Raw genomic sequence first — 19,335 nt, forward strand, 5'->3', positions numbered from 1 at the left:
GTACAGAGATCTGGGCCTAAATCCATAGTTTTTTTGCTCACCATGCCATTCCAGTTTGGACCCAGCCATATGCAAGTCAGTCTTGACCCTGTGCCCAATAGGAACAGTCCAGCCCAAACTGCAAGGCCAGGTCCTCCCTGGACTGGAAACAAGCATCCTAGGACCAATTTCAGGGTTTCACCCCTCTTCAGCCAGGATAGCTTGATTCCAGTGGCATGGAGAGCACGGGACTCACGTCTGAGCATACCCGTCCCACTCGGGGTGACAAATGCAAAAAGAACTATTGATGGACAGAATGCAGAACAATGTCATACATTCACCCCAGTACAGAGATCTGGGCCTAAATCCATCCTTTTTTTGCTCACCATGCCATTCCAGTTTGGCAGTTCCAGTTTGGCAGTTCGAGCTGGACTGTTCCCATGAGGCACAGGGTCAAGACTGATTTGCATATGGCCAGGTCTAAACTGGGGTGGCATGGTGAGCAAAAGAATGAAGGATTTAACACAGATCTCTTGACTGGGGGTGAATGTTTTGATTTGTTCTGCATTCAGTCCATCAATTGTGTGTCTTTTGCTCTCCAGTGGATTAAGCATGTTTTTTATTAGTTCGGTAAACTAGGGCTGAAGCACTTCTGGGAAGAACCATCACAATTGACACTGGCCTCTAAGAAATTATTAAAGTCCACCTTTTGGACGTATGTCCAAAATAGTGTGTCCTACAATTCTGCCACTGGCACACTAACAACCCAGTTTCTTCTAATGAAGCCAATAGCGAGCTTTGAGCTATTTTTGGACGAAGTGCAGCCACAGTTAGTAAAATCACTATACATGAAATTTCGATATGGTGCTCTACAAACCAACTCGAACACATCAAAATGGGTCAGTAAACAAGGGGAAAACGATAGTGAGTGCTGTGTATTATGCCAATCTGATACTTTAGAAAATGACCTACATATATTATTCTTTTGCCCTGTTTATGCTAACCCTAGAAAGAAATGGATTAAACCCATTTGTAGAAAAATGGGCATTAGGTCTTGCATGGAGGCTAAAAGAATACTGAAAACTGACACTTCCCAAAAAATTGTTTTTAGTGTTAGTAGGTATCTGTTCAATGTTGGTATAATAAGAGCAAAAGTAGCTTGAAGTTTTAAATGATTCAGGTACATGTTTATTTTTATTTATGCTTTTAAATAGTAACGCACTTGCACTTTATAAATTAATGACAGACTACAAGGAATATTTTGTTAGTCATTTAATTGCACTTTAAGCATTTGCACTTTTTTGATCAAATATCAACCTGGAAGTTGTACCAAAGGAATGTATATACAGTAACTCACAGCCTATGGCACCTTAAAAGCACTTGCACTTTATTAGAACAGATCCTTTCGGGGAAACTGCACTCATAGGATGTACAGATAGTCACCCATAGTGCTTGGCTACTATAAGGTCAATTGATTTATGTACTCCTCAAATGTTTTTATACATTTAATTACACCTAGCTTTTTAGTGCATTTATTATATTTATACATTTTAAATTGGTATACAGATCAGTTTTTTTTTGGAATGAACTTTTCTCTTTTTGCAAATGGTCTAAAGTGGAACCTTTTGCCTCTAATGCATTTACATGTATTTTATTAATATGGAATGTGACTAATTATTGAGTATCTTTTATGGTTTAAATCAAAACCGAAATAAAGAATTGAAATCTGGAATCTGAAATAGAAATTATTTTTCGGATTTTCTACAGTGGCTCAAACAAGATATAACGTATCAGAGATTAACAGAAAAACAGTACTAAACACTTTCCAGATACTATGTCTACATTACCTATTCCCAAAAAGATAACTAACCATGATTTAGTCGGGGAAGCATATCAATTAGTGGCAACAGCAGCAGCAGCTCCTACGCTATGGCGGAGGAGCATCAACCCCCTCCCCCCCCCCCCCCCCCCAGCACCCTCAAAAACTTGAAATATAAGACGATTATAGAATGGGTTTTAAACCAGTTTTATTATTGTTTTATTTTTCTAACTAAGTGTGCCGAGTCTTGGGGGGTTGGGCTAGGGGGATGACAGGCACTGAGGGGGAGTGGTATGCACTGCCTTCTGTGCACATATGGGTTTGGCCAGCCGTCACAGGACAGCCAAACAGACATGTGCACTGAAGCGATCTACAACCCGAGCTGTGCTGCCTGGTTGGAGACAGCAGGCACAGGCTCCAGTCTCACTGGGAGTGCAAATCGAGGGCACTCAGGCCTATCTTGACACTGCTCTCATGCTGCATGAAAGCAGCATCAGGATTGGCCGCAGGGGATTCTGGGAGCCTGTCTGAGCAGCAGAAGAGCACTATGCAGCTGGCTGAAGGCAAGTTCTTATTATTTTTTTTGTCGTAGTCCATCGCTGTCACCCTTCTCCCCCGCCCCGCCATTCTGCCCGGACACCAGCTGCCACTGGACACCAGTGTGAAATATGTTCCACTTTCTCACCTGAAACTAACAGAAACAAAAGGGTATCCGGAAGATGGGGCTCCAGGACCAAATGGCCTACCGGATAGTATCTTCAAAGAAGACCGAGAATTCTTGGCCACTCACATGCACAGTTTTTTAACCAATGCTTTTTCACATCCATAGTCATGGAATCATGGAAAGGCTCCATTTTGCATCCCATCTACAAAAAGGGAGATGCATCACAACCAGAGAACTACAGACTGACGCGTTGCTGGATATTGATGGGAAAGCGTTCGCAAAAGTGCTCTTGAAAGAGCTAGAGGCCTGGATAAATAAAAATCACATTATACCTCAATATCAGACAGGATTCCGGACCAACTCATCTACGCTGGACAATGCCATCGCCCTGTCATTTCTGGCAAAATGAGCCACAGAGGCCGCCTCCCCACCACTCTACACCTGCTTTGTCGACTACCGTGCCGCCTGTGACGGTATCAACCGTAACATACTCTGGGCGAAACTTGCAAAGTGGGGCATCCCGAGGAAGCTTTTGACGGCCATCATGACGCTGCACACGGGCACATGGGTTCGCTCTAAGCTCACGCAGACCCATGTGACGGCCAAGATCTATGCCAACAAAGGGCTAAACAGGGTTGTGGGATCGCTCCCACCCTGTTCAACCTATACACTGTAGACCTGGGAGAGGCGCTATTGAAAGTCAACATCATTCTACCCAAATTAGACCATCTTAGACTCCCCATCATGCAATATGTGGATGACCTGGTACTACTGGATCATTCCAGAATCGGTATGAAAATGGCAATGGAGGCATTACATCAATACAACATTGAAAACAAACTCCAAGCCAATGCCACGAAAACGAAGGTCCTGGTCTTCGGCCACAAACCTAAAAAGCATCTGCTGGAATGGCATCTTGGCCTGCTAAGGATCACCACTACCAACAAATACAACTATTTGGGAATACACTTCATAGACAATGGCAGGCCAAACTTGCACACCAAGGCACTCAAGCAAAGGCGGCCAAGGTCACATACAAGTTATGCAAACTAAATTATAAGCTCCAAATTCATTCTGCAGAGGCCATGCAAGCAAAACTAATCCCCACACTGAGCTACACCCACCTCGTCTTCCTGGGTCAACTCACTGAAAAACTGGAGCGACTACACATAACGGCCTACCGAAAGGTATTTAATCTTCCATACTCAATTAGGCGTACACTGATTCGGTTAGAGTTTAACACTTCAACGATGGACATCGAATGCAAAAAAGATATCATCAAATTGCACCACCGGGTGACCAAGGCGGGTCCTTATACAATTAGGGAAGCACTAAAATCAGTATTTCAGGACAACAGCCTTTGGGGTAGGTAACTCTCAAAGGCACAGGAGACACTGGCCTGGCGCCTGCACACCATAACTGACACATCTCTAACAATGGCCTGCCTGAATAGCTTGCTAAAAAAGGCACAGGAGACACTGGCCTGGCCCCTGCACACCATAACTGACACATCTCTAACAATGGCCTGCCTGAATAGCTTGCTAAACAAGCATTGGCATAGCCAATAGGTCTCTCCTTTGGGACGTTAGAAGTGTTTAGCGAGAGGTATTTGCAATGTTTTTAAGGTATGTTGTAGAGCAATGTGTTCTTATATATTTACTTGAATAAGTGAAACCTTTTTTCTTTGCAAATTTTATTCCATGATATTTGTCGGTAACATATTTATTTGTATGAATTTAGTTGAGCTGAAAAAACTAGTAGTTATAATGTACATTTATAGACGATAAGCAAAGACCACCCTCAGGGCCCAAAAAAATTCCTGCTGCAGTGTGATTCTTTCTGTCGCAAGTCCAGACAGCAGAAAGTTTGAGAGTGGAGAGTGAAGAAGAAATACCAACAGCAGCACACATTCCTTTCACATAAGTAGCTGGATGACTGGAGTTCGATGCACTTGTCAGGTTCCTGCAGAACCGCACATATGCATAAATATCAATAAATCCTTAAAATCCTGTGAATCTAAGCACATCATTTACTCTCCCCAGCCTAACAAAATGAGTGAGTCCGTGTGGAACGCAACTCAGAGCTCTGATACCCTTCGGGTCGAGTTTGTACTATATATTTACATGTTAACTTAAAAATATCTTGGCAAACTGTGTTTAAAAGTAAAAAATACTATGGGATAAGCGTGTTTGGTTCAAACAGTCGAAGAACACAACAATCCAAGAACACAACCAAGGCAAATGGAACAAGCATTTGAAAAAAAGCAAAGTGGCGCATTCTGTTCAATTAGTAACCTGATCCACGACGAGGAATGCAGCTGCCGCCCTGCGTGCTGCTGCTCATTTCAGAGAGCAAAACGTTGTGGGAGTGAACATTGGAAAGGAGGTGGGACATGCACCCGCCTTTGGCAATTTGTGTGCTTTCATTATTGAAAGACACATGGAAAGGCCAATCCAATGTGTGGGAGGAGTCAGCCCCACACAGAGAAGTTTAGAGTGCTCACAAGAAGCCTCCCATAGAGCACCGCATGCGCGCTAGGCTCGACCTAAAAAGGCACAGGAGACACTGGCCTGGCCCCCACGCACCATAACTGACACATCTCTAACAGCCTGCCTGAACAGCTCGCTAAAGAAATAGGGCAAACACATCTCAAGGCTACAGGACCTTGAACTAATGAGGCACACCCCTGGCGCAGTGGGCCTTGCCCACTCACACGAAAGTACAGTAAGTCAACCATATCTGAAAGCAGGGCTGGGAAGGTCAGCCCTACAGAACATACTGAGAACTAGGCTCCTTACACTGCCAATATTGGACTACAGGACCGCTGGAAACATAGACTGCTTGGAAACAAGGGATGTCGCCTGTGTCAATATCACACAGAATCAGCCACGGACATAATCTGCTGCTGATCAGTTTAGCTGGGACAAAGGCGATTATATTTAAGATCACTGTTTCTGCAAAATGGCATGAGAACTTGCAAAGAGGCCCTAACACTTATTTTTACCATCACAGCACCGACGGCCCTTGCGCGAATCGGCAAATTCTACGTAGAAGCAGCTAGGACTTTAAGGACTACCCTAGTAACAGAGACAAAATTCCACAACCTACATGCCGCCGATCATCAACCGCCGCAGAAATACCTTTTGGAGGGGCATCCCATATGAACTAGCTATAATGTTCTCGCTCAGGCACCGCGCATTTTTGTTCCCTAAGGTGCACACCGGCATGCATGAAGGATGCACTATTCTAGGGGCCCACACAGGGTTCAGATTTTCCACCTAGCAACCCATTTATTTCTGGCGTAATATTCTGGTGGAGCCCTTCACACTTTCACACGCCTTATAGACCCACACCCCATATAGGATGAATGTGATGGTTCTATTACCAGATTCTTATTGACCTGGGCGGAGTATCATTTTCTTTCTGCCATAAATGGCATACAAACACACGCCCACGCAAAACTTAACCCCATGCATGTTTGCACAATATAATATTGCATGCCCGCACACTCCTTGGCTCTGGCCTCGCATAGTGTCGTCCCAGTATTCGCTATATATAAATCACTGCTGATCCCACATCTTGGGTTTACCCTGCTTAGCTATAAACGCTGCGACACCGCAAACGTTTACACGGTGTCATTTAACGGCACAATTTATATTGTCCTTTTATGGTTTTTTTAAACTCAGTGATCTTTTATGCAATTGCTTTTGTAAAAGATTTTAGGAAATCATACAATAAAGAAACAAAAGATAACCGCACTACCACATGGCACTATGCTTGCCATCTGTTCTGCGCTTTCAGTTCAGAAGTAGGAGGCAGTATGACTGCCAGTGAACCGGCAGACTGCATATGTTTTGAAAAGCTCGTAATGCAGCTTGTCAGTGCACAGATGTGGGAGAGTATGTGTTGGGTGCATATCTGAGTGTGCACATGAACACGTGTATTAGAGATGTCAGAATGAGTCTTCACATTTGCATGTCGGTCGGTACATGTGCCAATGTGAAGATGCATGCAAGTGAGAACTTGTCTGTAGATGTACCAGTATGAGAGTGCATGTCAGAGCATGTGTCCAGGTCACAGTGTAAGAGAATGTGTGGGTGCCACTGTGTATATCAGAGAATGAGTGAGCGTCTTAGTAGTCATGACAATAAAAATACATATGACCTTGTGTGTGTGCACATATATATGTTTGTTTAAAAGACTGCACACATTTTGTTTGGGAATGATTATGCACGTATGTGCAAGCAGGTGTGTACAGGTACTCGCACTAGAAAGAGCAGCTATGCACTTACATATACACACTTTGATGCATGGAGGAGCATGCTCATACAAATATTTGTAAACATGCAATCCGTTTCCTCAATACCTGCACAAGCACCGGTGCTTGTGTGCACATGTGCATGCATATATACATCTGCAAAAATGAGTGTGTATCTGCATTTGTGCGAGCCTGATGAACTTGCAAATGTGTGTGCTATTGCTTATCTATGTATTTGCATATGTATATGAAGATGTGTCTGTGTTTAATGTATACCTGATTTTTAGGTCTGGCGTCAGCCAAAACCTTTTGATTTTCTACAATTATATGTGTAATATGCCTACTTATAAAGGCCTTTCAGCCAGCTCCCTTCATTTATTCGGCTGTTGTTGTGCATTCACACATTTCTTCTGCCCACTACAGCATACAGCTTGCGAGGCACGGTTTTCTGCTCTTTAACAAGGAGCACATCCAGATACCAAGTAGATCGTTTTAGTGCCAGGGACTATTATGGGAATATGTGCTTCTCGGACTAAAACATATTTATGCTTTTTGGCAATTCTGTTTTTTATGTTGGCGGGAGCTCAGCCGCTCCCCCAACAATAACGTTTTGCAAAAACTACAACAAAACAAAAGAAGAAAGTCTGTGACAAAGCCAAAAAGGCTGACAGCTGACGCCAGACCTATTGCCTATGCATGTTTATTTTGACAACTGGGAGGGAGATTAATCGCAGGTCTGCTGGACAAAAGTAGTGTGACCACAAATGGTGCTGATCCAAAGACGCTAAACTACCTCCTCCATGGGCCCCACTTAGGAAAGCTGGGTACCTTCCATTGGTCAATGTGAAAGAGAAAGGTAATCTATTGAGCTGGTTAGGTGTGAATGCGAATGAATCTTGGAAGACTTTGAGTATGGTGAGGTTAGGTTTAAAAGGCAAACAAACAGGAGTGAATAATCAAGGACAATAGCTGCCGGTACAAGTTAAAAACAGACTTCTTTCTCTGTCACAAAAAAAACTACAGCAGAGCTTTAATGAGGGTTCCCTTCCTATAATAGGCTCATTTCACATAGAAACAGAAACAGGACTATCATGAAGGCAAAAAAAGCCTTCAATATAGTTGTGCTCATGTCGATTTCAAACGTTGATCCAAGGTGCACTGCAACAGGTCTTCCTTTAAAATCTTACTGTCTGCATCCAAGCATGCACAAATTTGCACTTGTGCATATCTAATGTTGCAAGTGATACAACATTAATGCTTGCTTGTATGCTATCCCACAAATACTTTTAAATGAGGTAGTAATGGGGTAGGTGTGAGGAACTCACGCGCCCAGTAGCCTGTGCTAATTTCTCCTTTTATTTTTCTGTCGCATTTCTGCAACCATTCCTGAATAACCTCTGCTTTTAATTCTTCTGGCACTTCATATGGTAGCTCTGTTCAGCAATCATCATTCACAAATAGGTACCATTCATTCATTTGGACACAGTTGAACTTGGATATTGCATATCATTTTTAGTCTCTTTTGAGTCATAAAAGGCAATGATTCTAATCATGAAAGATATCTCTCTGTCCGAAACACATCGAAATACGTCATGAGGAGTGTGGCAAGAGAAATATAAGAATTATGATATCAAAGATACATTGGGTTTTTACAAACTAATCAAATAAAATGAAAAGCCGAGTTATAAAACTGATTCATTATCCTGTGGAGTGCTTTAACACACCTACAGTCGAACTTTTGCCACCACAGGCCAGATGTTGTGAGTCTGCAGTGAACTCAATGAATTAATTCGAATCTGCTAATGCATTCTTAGGTCTCGCCTGGCGTTAGCAGTGCGCATGCGTTGCCCTCGCCATGCGAGGGTCTCTTGGAAACAATACGGATTTGTGTCTCGTGTCTCTGCTCTGCCTGTAGTTTTGATTTGCGATCGTCTTTAGTCGTCACTGTTTATGTTGAACTCAGTTTTTTAATTGCATTATAGAGTCTTTAGCCCCTCCTGCTTGCCATCCTGTCCACTTTAGGCCACGCCCACCTGGACTGGATGTTTTACTGGCAGCGTGAAACGGTGGGTTTTATATTAAGTTTCGGCACTGTTTTGTTTCACTATTGCATGCGTCTTTCTATTGTTCACGTTAACTCTTTACTATTGCATGCGTTTTTGTATTGTTCACGTTAACTTTCATTTACATTTTTGGTTCGCATTTCGAGGCACGTAGGTTTTGTGGCGAATTTTTAATTTTTAAAAGGTTGCATGTGTAGGCTTGCGTTTTTGTATCATGTACGTTAAGGCGCATGGGTCGTGTGGCGTTTTTTTTTCTAGTGCTTGCTTGTTTGTTATTAAAAGAAGACTGCGCTTGTTTTGTTTTCTTATTCATGCCCACTAGCATGCCGCATTAATCATTTCTTTATTCAATTTATTCTTATCCAGCTGCACGCCACAGTTGTTGTTCATGGCGGCCACCCACTTTCACCGCCGCTCCCTTCCCGCGCCCCTCAGGAGAAAGAGACGCTGCTGCTCGCGAAATCATTTCTTTATTTTAAAATGTTTACTTTGCGCCTTTTGAGCGTGGGCTGCCTCGGAACCACTTTATTTGTTATTAAAAGAAGACCGCGCTTGGTCTAGCACTATGACAGTTGTTTCGCATGCAACAAAACAGCAACCCGTTTATACAGCTTTAGTAAAATGAACAGCACACAGTGATTCTATGAGCCGTGACCGCACAGCCCCGTGTCCATGCCGACTGATACAACTTGTCTCAAGGAGGCCCGAGGGAAGGCAGCTGCCTACCGCTCTGGATGGAGAAAGTCCTCTTGAGATATAAACATAAGCAGGGTTTTACTTGCTGTGCTCAAGGTCACCTGAATCTTCCCCACAACATACATGTATTTCTGGGAAAACTGTTGGGACGCAGTGACAGGCAAAACAACATCTGGGACTCTTCGGAAAAACCTAGTCACCCGAATCGTTTAGGAATAATATGTTGCTCGCAGACATTTGCCACCCAGCCCCTCCCACAGAGGGTTTTGTCCTCTTGTTACTATTTCCTGCTAAAGTACTAAGTACTCCCCTGCTCCGTTGTCTATTATTTGTCCAGCCCTCTCTCGCTCCAGGTTCCACCTGGCTGCTTTCCACTTTGTGGTGTTTTAGTCTCGGTTATCGCATGGTTAAACGCTTGTGTGTGCTGCTGGACTCTACTCTGTCGAACGTCTGACATACCGTTGGAGCTTAGGGTGAAGAGGGCGCAGTTCACTCGGTGCAGGACTGCGAAAACAGTATGTGAACCTGGAAATCTAGCATGCGCGAGTGAGTTGGTAGTGTGGCAGTGTAGACAGACCTGGGCCTCTTCTTGCACTGCACAATAAAGCGGGTTACAGATCATATCCAGAGCAGCTAGGGCCTGCGTTGTCTCACATCGCTGCCGTGCGTCACTGGTGCACCATCCTCATGTTGTACTGGTACAGGACTAGTGCTGTTCAAAGCCATGCACAGAGATATCGATACTGGCCCACTGTAAACAAGCATTGGCATAGCCAATAGGTCTTGCTTTTGGGACCTTATAAGTATAATCGGCATGTATTTGTTTAATGTGGTCATGACCTGGGCACTTTCTACGTAAGGCGCCGCTGCTGCGGGCTTCACGCTACCCCTCTCCCTTTCACTTTTTGAGACCGAACTTTCCTGCTCTCTTTATTTTCAGAATGCCGGTACTCCCATTCTTCTTTTCATGCAATGCTTAGTTTTGTCCCTGCCTAGACTCCCTATACAATGCTCGACTCTAGGCTACCTGGCCTGCTGCTCTCTTTAGCTCGCTCCATAAGACGTACTGCTCCCTTTCTCTCTAAACATCATAAACTCCGTCCCTTCTCACATCCTCCATGTGAGATTTAATTATCTCCCTCCCAATGACGTCTACTCTCTCCAACACTGCTCACCCATAGCTTCCTCCATGCCTACGGCATCTGCAATCCCCCACATTATCAGCCGTCCCCCACCCTCCAAACACAAACATTCCTCCGGTGGGTTTGCTTTTTAGGTCTCGCCTAGGCAGAGCACATGCGCTGCCTAGGAACAGGGACCTCTTGGAATCGCTCTGGACTGACTTCCGGCCTATGGCTTGCTGTTACACGCACCGGCCCGCGAGCTCGCCCGCACCACTCGCGGGACTTCCGGCCTATGGCTTGCTGTTACGAGCAGCGGCTCGCGAGCGCACCACTCGCGGGACACTGCAGCGGCATTCGCGGCCGCGCTTGTTTCAAATATAGTAGCCGGTACAGCAGAGAGGTGGGTCGGTGCTACTTCATCCCTCCCCAAGCAGAGGGCACACTGCAGGCATCACGGGCACGGCGAAAAGAGCCATAGGCAGGAGCTCTCAGTGCCGCCCGGCCTCAGAAACGAATCGGCCGCACGTCACCTCCGTCACTTAATAGCAGAGATCAGGGTTCCGCCCCACAGCACAGGCCTCACTTCTGTTGCCGCATCTTTCCGTGTCGGGCAGCTATGGGACACCGGTCAATGGCTTCCCCACATGCCAGTCGACCCTGTGATTGTTCGGGTCACAGCAAGTGGATGGATTCTTAAGTGGATAGTAGGGGATGGGGTCACTGGGTTACGGATCCGCTCTAGGAAGTGGCCGTCTACTTTGGCAGTTAACCATGCCCCTCCTGCCCCCTGGATCTGGTCCTACCAGTCTCTGTCACCCTGGCGGTACTGCCCATTCTCTTCTTCATGTTTCTCCTCTGATACTCTGGCATTGTTCCTCCTGTTAATACTGATGATGAACTGGCCCACCTGTTCCAGTCCTCTGGTCCATGTCCTCTTCTTCCTCTTGCTCTTTCTGTTCCTCCTCATGCCCCTAAGGATCAGTTCTCAACCTGTCTGAGTATTTCCTGTGAATCCACAAGCGGGCATACCAACTCCACCTATAGAACCTATATCTTAGCAAAACATGCTTACTGTGACAGAGGGTGTTGCAGTTGAAGATATCTATTGCTCTATTCACCTCCTATAGCAACCTTTCTTGAACCCTGCCATGAATGCCTCCCATTAATTTTGACTGTGTGACATACAGCATTATTTCGCTCAAAAGACTTGTGTTTCAACAAATGTCATTCATCCTACACCCTCCACATCCAATGTGTGCCTTGCAGCGTTATATAAATACTGTTGGTTGTATTTTCAAGCACAATATAGCGCCAAAGAGGGAAACTCAGAGTAAATGCTGACAGTATACACAAAAGCACATTAGGCACATTTGGTTAATAATCAGTCTGCAGTGCCTCTGTGCCCACTACTTGGTTTTATTCTAAAATATCTGGATTTGTATGCTGAGGGGATGCACTTAAACAGAAAAAGAGGGCCCTGTAGGTACATTTTCCAACCATTGTTTTACTGCTTTGCAGGTGCTGATCAGCAGTAGGACCCGCCCCACTTAAAACATCATGTCGGGGCTTGGGCCGAGTTTGTAGTAGGATGCAGAGATCTCCATACAGCTTGAGATAGATACATTATTCACAAGGGGGCAAGCATTGTTCTAAGGGAACCAATATGTCTTGAGCAATTCATGGACATTAAACTGGTCCTACAGAAATATGTTGAGGTCAGAACATCCTTCTCTCATTTTCATGCCATCATGGAATAAAGCCAACCTTTCGCTGCTCTGTAAAGTTTTGCTCTATAGCCTCTAGTTTGCGCAATATTATTTTTGTCCTCCTCAGTGGCTAATATGTAGGATTTCGCCTTGGGTCACACGGTGAGGTATTTCAGAAATTACCAATTCATAAGGGGATAGAGCAGGAAAGTGCCTTTGTCCCCAATTTACCATATTTCAATTTTATCCTAGACGAGGTTTTCAAAAAATGGTTGCAAATGTCCATCACTTGATACCTAATTTGACATGCATCTAAATGTAAATTGTTTGTTGTTGACCATTACAAGGCTGAAATTTTGTGGGACACCATGAATATTATGAAGGTGGAAGAATTGCATAAAACATGAAGTTGTGCTTCTTGAATCGCAAGATAAGTGCTACAGATTCTCCTCTCTGTAGAACTGAAAAATTAAGTTGTTGCTTTCTAGGTTGTTTAATCTCAAACACTAACAAACACATCCCATCATAGAGTAATCCCTGGGGTATCATATGGCATCGAGTAAAGGCCATGGTAAGAGAAAAGTTCCTAATCCATATTTAACAAGCAGTGGCATAGCCAATAGGTCTCGCCTCTGGGACATTATAAGTGTTTAGCCATGCAACAGTTGATGTTGCACCAAGGATATTGTGCTGCAGAATTAAATACTTATAAGGTCCCAAAGGCGAGACCTATTGGTTATGCCAATGCTTGTTTACTTCTCTTACGCTCTCCTCCTATTTTCATCTCCTGGCAGTGTTGATTTTTTTGTTACTTGTGATGCTCACTAGCATGCCGCATTTCAGCTGGAACAATGGGGGCTGCACGCCATTCTTAATTTGCAGGCCGCAAAATCATTTCTTCATTCAAATTAAACTCTGTTATCCAGCTGCATGCCACAGTTGTTGTTCATGGCGGCAGCCCACTTTCACCGCGGCTCCCTTCCCCCCGCCCCTGAGGAGAAAAAGACGCTTCTGCTAGCCAAATCATTTTTACTTTTCTTACGCTCTCCTCCTATCTTCATCTCCTGGCAGTGTTGATTTTTTTGTTACTTAAGTGATAGGGGTTATGAGGACTTCTTCTGGGCGGTGGTATGAGTTCGGGAGCCCGGAAGTGGTCGAACTGTGGCAGGTTTGGGGTCTCAGCACAGAGTCATGGCGCCTGGAAGCAGCAACTAGTTGTCTGGTATGAACGTCATGGCATATGGCAGTTTGGTGAGGAAGACATAAAAACACTGGGAGCTGGTGTATTGCAGAGCATGTGGACGTTTGTTGCAGGAGATCACTTATCATGCTTTTTTGGAACATTCTTTATTATTGTCAAAAGCAAAACTGGAAGTCCCATAACAGTGTGCTAGGTCACCCACAAAACGTTTTCGTTAGGGGCTGCAGGAGACGCTGATTTCAATGGTTGAGGAGGCAGTCAGCCGCTTTAAAAATCAATAGGTTTCTATAATGCGGATCTCAGTCGCATCACGAAACACAAAGCGTTTCATCGTTAATGGATTTCTTATTTACCTACAAACAGTGCTTAATTTGGGACGGTGCTTTCCGGTACTGGCATCCTTTTGTGGATCTGCAACTTATTTTTCATCACCAGATTTTGAACGGTAACAAAAGAGAGAGGCATAAAAGGAACAGAAACATAGCAACCTAGTGATCTAGGTAGAAAGAAGGAATGGCAAGCATTAAAAATGCAATAGGTCTCGCCTTTCATTAAGTTAAAGCCATTTGCTTTGCTATACAATACCATTAGCAAAGCAAATGGCTTTAACTTAACCTCTTCTGTGCCCATGACGAGATGGTCTCGTCATGGAGCACAGTCGCGCTGTGCCCATGACGAGACTATCTCGTCATGACACCCACCCACTATGGAAGCGCCAGGCACAGGAGGGGGAAAAGGCCTGGCACCCAAGGGGTTAATCAAAGGCGAGCCCTATTGCATTTTCAATGCTTGTTTATTAATTGATTTTCAGTATTCTTTTTTTTAATAGTGAATTCATTTCGATGATTTTTTTATCTTTTATGCATTTTGAGGAATTCGTGTTCAAGAACTAGGATACACACAGACCAGAAGAATGTACTCAGGCTAAATAAACAGTTAATGAACATATGCTTACTAACTATTCCAGCAAGCGGCGTTATATCTTCAAGTGGCTATGTATTTTACACTGTAAAAATAGTGCAAAGAAACATCTGGGTTAGGACACTACAGAGAAAACTCTAGGCTGAGAAGGGGAGCTTCAGAATGTAGGAAAATTAAGCTGAGTTTTATTGCTTTCAAACTTCTCACTTAAGGTGGCACATTAAAAAGAAACTTAGTGAAGGGAGAAATAAAAATATACACGGAATATATTTTCTATCTAGCAGACACAAACCGTTTCTTGTTCAGTTATGTTGAGCTAAAGTGCAATTATTCCGCAGCACACAAACACAGTTCAAAGGGAAAGAAGGCATGAAAAAATGGATACATTTGAACCCTGTCCTTTCATGTCACTAAGCTTACTGCGAAATTATCTATAGTCATGCACAGCGACGGCCCGTACAGGGCGTGTTAGCGGGGCGGTGACGTGGGGCAGAGGAGGGGCAGGGTGTGGGGTTGCAAAATGCGGCATACGGCCGATTGCAAGTAAGTTACGAAAAAAATAAATAAAACAAATTTTGTTGCGCGCGCAGCATCGCCAAATGCGATGCAGCGCGTGTAACAAAATTTGTTTTCTTTATTTTGCAACTCCCCACCCTGCCCCTCCTCTGCCCCACGTCACCGCCCCGGTAACACGCCCTATACGGGCCGTCGCTGGTCATGCATCTCCTAAATTCATTGGTCGAAGTGGGCAGTATCTAAGGGACACGATGTGCGCACACTTTTTTTAAAATTTTAGAACAACAGTTCCCCAAATTTTATGAAAGACAGCTGACCAGGGGCCCTATTATGTATAGAACACACACTTTCCCTGTTTGCACATGGCGCACCTTAAAACTGGTGCGTCAGACGCAAACAGGGAAAGTTTGCCCTATTACATAGAATGTGCCGCCCCCAGGACGGCCATGAACTTGTGCTGCGCATTCAGGTGAAAAATTGAGGCTTTTGAGCATCCACTCCCTGTTTCACTGTGCAGGCAGCAACCCTTCTGCACTTTTAAAGAGGATTAGAGATCTCCTAGCAGGAGGGTGCAGTGAGTGATTGCACCAGCCTGCAAGGGGAAGTCTAAGGGGTCCATAGGACTCCTTTTCTCCCCTCCAGAGGGCTGCTTTCAGGGGCGCACTGACAGTCAGTGAGCCTCCTTACTGCTTCTTTGCCTCTGCACCCGCATCTATAATACGGCGCAGGCACAGAGGTAAAGAGAATCCCATGGCCCCATGCAAATGAGGGAACAGCTTCTTTGTAACGCGCTGGCACTGCATGTGTGCCAGCGCTGTCAGTATTATAGAAGGGGCCACACAATCGTCTGTGGCCCCTTCTGCGATACCAAAGTGCCCTTGGGGCGTGCAAAGAGGGCACAAATCCCGTTACGTCCCTGGGGCACTTTGTGTAACACGGCCCCAGGAAGGTTAATTCCGACTGTTGAAGTTATTCAACTGAAGTGTAAGCGCAGCGAGTCCTGTGCTGTGAAACCAAGGGAGGGGCAGACAACTAAACAAGCGTTCCTGCCAAGGTGCCTGCTTGCCTTAAAGAAATGTAAATGTACACAACTTGTCGATCTGAAAATGTAAAGGGTGCTTGGAAGTTGGAATTGGCTTTAATTGATGGAATCACCTGAAGCTTCCGTACGACACACATTCTTTTGTTTTGAGTCGTATTGAGGGAGGAGCTACCAGCTGAGCTGTGAATTGTGTGCTTTTTAAAGAACAATCATAAAAAGAATTGCACTACATACTGCCTGGGTATTACTAAAATCTATGTTTTCGATGTCCTTTTTTTTAATTTTAAACTTTGTTATGCATTTTGTAGCAGTCTACATTCTACTGTGTGTGTTTTAAAAAATAATGACATATCACAGTGCTTTCTGTCACAGACTGGGACTTCATAGCACTAAACATACTTAAGTCACTATTCTTCACTGTACCAACCAGGATTCAAGTCTGTGGCTCTCTGGGCACAGAAAAAGACCTCTGCAGTGTGTTAACTAATGGAGGTTGAAAAATGTACAATAGTGCGTTTCCTACTGATTAACTTCCATTTATTTTTCATTTAAGCTGTGCATCATTTTATATATGTTTACCTAAAGGTGAAAGAGACTGAAAAAAGTTACTGAATATTTTGTCTTTTTAGCCATGCCTTTGACCCCGCCCCCGCGCTCACTCACCCCACCCCCATTTGCACGCATCACAGATCCCATAAAAAATGTGATGCATTTCGACCACTGCCTACATTCAGTACACATACTTTGATAATGGTGATGAAGAGCAGCAAACAAAACGGCAAAGATTAAAAAAGAGACAATGAGAAAAAGATGCTGGTGTCACAAAAATTAAACAATTAAATTACTTTACGAACTACTCACCCTGTCTTCGGATCAGTCTACGGGAAATGGCTTAAAGATCTTCCTGCATCTATAACGGGCTATTTATGGTCTTGTCAGGCACGTTGGTTGAAAACAGAGACCATGATGAAAGATGGACCTGAGCCCCAGATATGGAAGTGCTCGGTGAGCCATCCAATGGGTGACAATCTCAGACTTAAAGCAACATCAGGACCTTTCTCTTGCTAAACCTTAATACAACGGGGAGTGCCCGTTTATCAACTGTAATTGTTAAGCATCTAAACGCCCTCTATTTCGCGCTCCTCATATCTAACAATTGTTTACAACAGAGTGAAATATGAAAGTGCACTATACTTGTAAGATAGGTGAAAATGACCCAGCAGGTGAAAACACAAACGGCGACCGGTCTGACAAAATGCCACATGTTGTCACTCGTTCTTTTCACCCTCTACAGACAGTTTGTAGCATGGAAGATTTAATATCATCGCAAATCCCGTTTCATCACAATGGTCCCCAATTCTTACTGCAGCCTAATGTTTCAGGCGGGGCACAATGTTTAAATGCTTGTGCACTGAAAATGTTATTTAGTGCTTTCTTCGGAAAACACAGATGGGCACACAGGCTCTCTCTTATGTGACTTTTCTCTGGAATTGAGTGACAAGTAAAATCTAGGTCAATGGGACCGTTAAGCCTTTCGTAAGTTGGTGAAGAGTAAAAAGTCTGCTTTGCCAAAGATCACTAATTGCTAGTGTGTGCCTTCATTAGCTAAATAAAGCCGCCATTAGAGAGCCTGAAACAGTCCATTTTAAAAACAAACTCGGTGCTGTTTTACTTTTTTAGCACTTCCAAATCCCCTGTGCAGCTGCAGGAATTCGGCGAAGCATCTCTGCTGTGAAAGGTCATTCCGGGGCCCTTAAAGCAGTGCTTAACTTGTAAAAGAACAAGTAACGATTACGGTGCCCAAATGTTTACACTACACAATGTTGGGGATTACAAATAGCGAAGATGGCTCGTCTGGATTTTGCCTTTTGGTTCTTCCATCAACCACCCGAAACTCCCTGTCCCCTTTATTTCGCTCTTATAAGTTCTTTTTCCTCCCCGTTTTCTGACTTTGTCATTGTTTTTCCAAATTTCTCTTCCTCCTTCATTTCCTCTTTTGTGTTTTCTTGGCTCTTGCTCAGTCAGGGTCGAAGTTGGATGAACAAAAACAAGTGCCGGTCCAGAAAGAATGAGTGCCAGTGGGCCCCATCGGCAACCACCTTATTCCGTCCAAGCCTCGCCCTCACCAACAATGAAGCCACCTTGGAAAACTCTCCGTATCTGTTCTAAACTCTTTAGACGTTTGCACGCTAACGCGCCTGAAACACTCAAATAGCGACTGGGGTTTACAGTTCATATAGGACTATCCAGGTGTTTGTCTCTGTAAATATATCTTGTTGTGTACTGCCCTATTGATGACTCCTTATCCCCTTCCCTCCTTCATCCATTTTAATTAATATGTACAACTTGTTCAATACCCAGGTACTACATTTATTCTGCAGATAAACACCGTCAATGAAGACTCTTGAATGGGATAGTTTAGAGTTTCGATGTGTATTCACACTTTGGCAACGATCAGTACTAGTTAAGAGATGGCTGGCATTCAGCTACAGACAAAATGCAAAACAAATGACAATGCTGTAATAAAAACCACTAACATCCGCACATAAGTCCAACACAGCAATTGTACACCAAGTTTATATTTTAGTGATTTGCGTAGATTTAACGAAAAACGTTATCCCCAAATGCAAAGTAACGAAAGGCATATTAACAGTAACAAACTATATATACCACTTTGCTACTTATGAAGGAAACATACTCTATAATACATTTCTTCTGGGATGTCAGTTACACTTACCTGCTCTGCTTTCAGCTGCTTGACTGCACGCTGGTCGAGAGATGCGCACACTCCTTCCTCTGTTCTGCACGCTCTGTCACCTCCCCGTTCTACTGACTCAGTCCTCAAGGCTTTAATTGCGTGGCAGACTCCCCGAGGAACCTGACACCTGCAGACATGAACGAAGGACTAAAACGGCATGACACGCTAGTGTCTCAATCTCAAACATGGGATAGGCTACACAGAACCGTGTCGACAATATATGCCACGCCATCTGAAATTGCAAACAAATTAAACGTGCATGAAAGAATTACTAAAAAGTCAGCTGTTGGCATGCACTCAAGATAGGAATTTTAAGCATGCAACCAGTCAACACTAAAGTTGGGCAAAAGTGGAGGGCCATAGCGGCCATCTTAGAATGGAAATATTTTAATGATGTTGAAAGCGTGTATTAATGATTTAATTTAGGATCAGCAAAATCGAATGCATTTCATGAACATTTTAGACTGAAATTGTAGGGAAAATACAAAGTCTACGTAAGCACTATTATATCCAACCTCCTTATCTTCAAATCACGAGCAATTGTATTATTGATTACTGAGTAATGCAATACATTTCGTTGGTAATGTG

The 19,335-nt window shown here is 44.0% G+C and overlaps 1 protein-coding gene across 3 annotated transcripts in view; it reads right to left on the bottom strand.

The window, feature by feature from the left end:
- The window catches only part of P4HA2 (prolyl 4-hydroxylase subunit alpha 2), a 388,236-nt gene extending 369,375 nt beyond the window's left edge, over positions 1–18,861 (bottom strand). For all 3 annotated transcript variants that reach the window (XM_085618047.1, XM_085618048.1, XM_085618049.1), the window contains exon 1: positions 18,727–18,861. The gene's annotated coding sequence lies outside the window, so the exon portion shown is untranslated. The remainder of the gene's footprint in view (positions 1–18,726) is intronic.
- Between the last annotated feature and the right edge of the window lie 474 nt (positions 18,862–19,335).

This window comes from Triturus cristatus, chromosome 7 (genome assembly GCF_964204655.1).
Source record: "Triturus cristatus chromosome 7, aTriCri1.1, whole genome shotgun sequence".
NCBI classification, from domain to species: domain Eukaryota; kingdom Metazoa; phylum Chordata; class Amphibia; order Caudata; family Salamandridae; genus Triturus; species Triturus cristatus.